Genomic DNA, 5,000 nt, shown 5'->3' with positions numbered 1-5,000 from the left:
TATAATTAAAACCTTCTTCCTAGGTTATGGTTATTTATTTTAACTTTATTTGTTTATCTATGTTTCTGTTTAATTTGTTCATTAGGTTGGTGATCCATAGACCATTTTCAGTTAGGACCAGGGCCAATGTGCAGGAAATAAATACTTTGTTAGAGATAACTTAATAATGACAGGATACTAGTATAAATATACAGGCAAATCATAAATGCGATCAGGTGATACAGAAATAAATAAGAGAACAATTAATTATATTCACACATTAGCTATAATCGCATGTTATAGTAATGAAAATGCAATTTGCACAATTTAGAAGTTATGTGAGGGGTCGAGTGTGATTTTTAACTAATTCACTGATAAAGATAACATTTAAGCTCTTAGGGTTGCGCAAAGCTTGGTATACCAAGCCTACATTCTCTCAGTCAACAGGTCACCCAAGCCTTTGCTTTCTCTGGAGCAGCAGCTTTCTGGAAGCAGGCTCACTCTCCCCCCGTCTTTGGAATGGGTAAGTTGATGTTAGCTGTTGACTCCCATCCCCCTACCCAGCTTTTCCAGTGTCATAGTTGCTACTCAAACTCAGGTTATCTTGAGCATAGTCAGGGCTTTATTCCCATTTTTTACAGTCAGGCAGGAAGGGTCATATTTGATGGGGTATGTAAAATGCAAGATGGTGGAATAGATTAACAGTGCTATAACAAAGATGGTGTAAGCTGGGCACCTACCCAGTTACTAACTTATTGAAGGTACTGAATGCTAAAAGAATGTTTGGCAGTTTACAAACCATCTTTAAGCAATTGCAGTTATGTGCTGTTATAGACAGCTAGGAGAAGCCAAATGGGTCAGCTGTCAGGCACTAAATTCTGTTACCTGCAGCTCTTGCAAAAAAATTCATTTGGGGTTTAAATGATGAAGCACTTGCCAGGACTGAAGCCAGAAACCCAGGACCTATAATGATTGAGTTTTTGACACACTACAAGAAAGAGTAAGTACTTTGGCAAGTATAGAAACATGGTAAAAGGTTATCAGTGTCTGGATAACCTGTGTATCTTGGGCATAATTATTCCAACGTGACTCTGAAGCATGTAGAAGCAGTAGCGGAGTGTAAACAAAAAAGTGGAAGTACAAATTGACATCCCTACTACTTTGAAAGTGTTTTGCACTGCTAGTGTGCTGATTTTTATAAATATTGAGGAAACAATAACAAAAATAAAGGAATTGCCACTGAGATTAGTAAAGTCACAATTTGAACAAGAGGTGATAGGTACGGTTAGATTAAGATACATCGATTCTGTTGGAGAAATAAAGAATCACTGTAAAGAGAATATGGATTCACTGGTGAAAAGTTAATTGAAAATGTGTGCAATCCCAGGCTCAAGGTAGCTTGAGAGACATGATGGTTCCAACTGAATGTATGGACTGTACCTTATATATATCTATATCTATCTATCTATCTATCTAGCTATATATATATATATATATATATATATATATATATATATATATATATGTGTGTATGTGTGTGTGTGTGTGTGTGTGTGTGTGTGTGTGTGTGTGTGTGTGTGTAGATATATAGATATTTGGGTCCCTGACTACAGACTGAGTGCTCAAAAGAGTAAATGGTAGAACATCAAACCCACTTTGCTAAAAAACAGAAGCTTGAAAGGCATGAGTCTTTATTCTGTGGGATTACAGTATAGCGGGGATTAGGGTTTTGTCCCTTTCCCCTCTATAATCCTCCTGGGACCCCTACTGTTCGGCATATAGTTCTCAGAAGTACAGGCAAACACAGGAGGACTATGGCTAACCAAGTTCGCCGATGACTGCAAACTGGGAGCCATAATTGACTCTCCAGCTGACACGGACATCCTCCAATAGGTCCTTACTGAGATGGACACCTGGTGTCAAAGTTATGGCCGCAAGCTAAATGCCAAAAAATGCATAGTCATCCCGTTTGGGAAAAACAAAACACCCATGAATTACCACATACGTGGCAGCCCCCTTAATACAGAAGAGGTAATAAGAGATCTGGGGACCCAGGTAGATAGTAATCTCTCCTTTGACAATCATATTGCCAAAGTAGTTAGGAAATCCTTGTATGTGGCCCATCTAATTACTAAAGGGTTCGCATCTAGAAATAAACAGGTTATAGTGCCCCTCTACTCGTCACTCATTAGACCCATCATAGTGTACAATGCCCCATTCGGGATGTACCTCACAAGACACTTCCAACAGCTGGAAAGACCACAAAAGTACCTCACCAAGAGGATTACTGGTCTCAAACATATGTCCTATGCAGCCCGACTGAAAAAACTCCAGCTGTACTCAGTGGCATATCACTTACTCAGAGGTGATCTCTGCCTGACTTACAAAGCCACGTCCAACTCAGAATTGATGGACATGCTCCACCTAAAGAAATCCAAGTCACTGCGAGCCATGCACTCTAGTGAGCTAAACCTCACCACAACAATAAATAGAACACACTGGAGGGATAGATTCCTGTCACAAAGACTCCCCATGCTTTGGAACAAAATTCCAAATTACATCAGGCAGAGCCCCTCACTAACACTCTTCAAGAGAAACCTTGACGAGTGGATGGGTAACAGAAAATACACCCTTGGGATCACTTCATTGGCTCTGCTTGACATAGGATCAGTTAATTAATCAATGGGGCGGTGAAAGCTGACACACTCTGGCTAGGCTTATAAATGCCCTTGGGCAGATAGCCTAGTACCTACCTATGAACCTATAATGTAGTCTCAGAGTTTATATATAGACTTAGCAGAGGGTGTTGGGTGCAAGGGGCTTTACCCCCTACAAAAAAGCAGATTTTGTGATATTAGCATAGCATTTGAACTTCTGTTCAATATTTTAACATTTGCACTTTTGAGCATATAGATTCACTTAGAAGACTGAAAGCCCAAAATCTTGAATTTCAAAAGACTGAGACCAAATCTTGAAAGTTCAAAAGACTAAAAACTCAAAATACAGAATCTCAGAATACTGAAAACAGACAGGATGCCAACACTTACTGTATTCCAGCAGAAGCATATACAGAAACAAATACAAGACAAATCATATTACTTTTCTCCAAGTATAAGATGGGGGCAAGCCCCCCTGCACCTCCCATATGGGGGACTGTGTCCCCCACACCCCCTTCTACTTAAATATATCAACTCCGAGATTGCACTTCACTACACTAACATGAGTTATGTTGTAGTATAGCAAGTTAGAAGGAAATTTGACTAAGGTTACAACAGGCAGTCATGAAACACATAATGGTATGTTTGCCATTTTATTGTGGAGTGTGATCTCTGAGTTGATATATTTAAGTAGCGGGGGGTACAGCCCCCCATGTGAGGGTGCAGGGGGGGCTTCTGCCCCTGCTTATACTTGGAGAAGTGGTAAATGGTTTATCTTTTATTTGTTTCTCTATTTATTTGTGCTGAAATATAGTAAGTGTTGGTATCCTCTTTTGAAATTCAAGATTTTGGGCTTTCAGGCTTATGAAGTGAATATATATATATATATATATATATATATATATATATATATATATATATATATATATATATATAAACTGTACACACCCCTGTTAAAATGCAAGGTTTTTGTGATATAAAAACATGAGACCACAATAAATCATTTCAAAAGTTTTCCCACCTTTAATGTGACCTATGACCTGTACAATTCAATTGAAAAACAAACAAATCTGTTAGGGGAAAATATAAAAAATGGACAGTAAGCTGGTTGCAAAGTGTGCACACCCTTAAACTAATACTTTGTTGAAGCACCTTTTGATTTATTTACAGCATTCAGTCTTCTTGGGTAAACACCTGCCATCAATTAAAGAGACTCTGATTAACCCCAAATAAAGTTCAGCTGTCCCAGTAGGATTTTCCTGATATTTACTCAGTTGCTTGCTACAGCAAAAGCCATAGTTTGCATAGAGCTTACAAAGCATCAAAGGGATCTCATTGTTGAAAGGTATCTGTCAGGAGAAGGGTACAAACAAATTTCCACAGCATTGGCTATACTATGGAACACAGTGAAGACAGTCATCAATAAGTGAACAAAATATGGGACAACAGTGATTTTGCAAAGAACTGGACATCCCTCCAAAACTGATGAAAAGACAAGAAGAATACTGGTCAGGGAGGCTGACAAGAGACCTACAGCAACACTGAAGGAGCTGCAGGAATTTCTGACAAGTACTGGTTGTGTACTACATGTCACAACAATCTCCCATATTCTCCATATGTCTGGACGGGTTCCTATCAGTTCGTCGAAACTTCAGCAGTTCGAACACCATATGTTTGAACTGTGAAGTTCGAAAACTGATAATCGCGAAGCCGCGGAACACTGAGTTTTTTTCCCAGGGAAAGAATTCGGTGAGCCGTTTCTGCGGCTTCACTATTCCCTCCACTGTGGTGCAAAGGTTACGGACCAGGTTAAGGTAAGTGTGCGATAGTTACGGACCTTAGGGTTAGGGAGCGGGTAAGGTGAGTGTGCAGTAGTTACGGACCTTAGGGTTAGGGACTGAGTTAAGGTAAGTGGATAGATAGTAGTGTATGTACGGTTTAGTGTAGGGTTAGAAGTAGGGTTTTGTGAAGTGCATATGTGTGAATTATTTATTTTGGTGTGCTTGTGTTGTCTGTGTGTTTTCTTGGAACAGCGATTTTTTTTCCCTGGGAAAAAAATCGCTGTTCCAAGCCTTCAATGGTTTTGTACTTCGAGGTTAGAAGTTCAAATATATGGTGTTCGAACTTCTGCCGTTTTGTCGAAGTGATATAGACCCATCTGAACTATGGGGTAGGGTTGCAAGCCTTTTCTTACACAGAAAAACATCCAGTCCTGGCTAAAATTTGCAAAACAATACATCATCTCCCAAAAGCATGTGGGAAAGTGTGTTATGGTCTGATAAGACCAAGGGTGAACTTTTTTGCCACAATTCCAAAAGGTATGTTTGGTGCAAAAACAACACTTTAGATCACCAAAAGAACATC

The 5,000-nt window shown here is 39.4% G+C and overlaps 1 protein-coding gene across 1 annotated transcript in view; it reads left to right on the top strand.

Moving 5' to 3' along the window:
- Positions 1-5,000, top strand: part of DNAH1 (dynein axonemal heavy chain 1) — a 5,225,710-nt gene that overhangs the window by 3,844,060 nt on the left and 1,376,650 nt on the right. The window lies entirely within an intron of this gene.

This window comes from Protopterus annectens, chromosome 7.part0, assembly GCF_019279795.1.
Source record: "Protopterus annectens isolate FY-2018-M chromosome 7.part0, PAN1.0, whole genome shotgun sequence".
In the NCBI taxonomy this organism is placed as follows: Eukaryota; Metazoa; Chordata; order Ceratodontiformes; family Protopteridae; genus Protopterus; species Protopterus annectens.
Note: the sequence above shows the minus strand (reverse complement) of the source record. Positions and strands in the feature narration are given on the sequence as shown.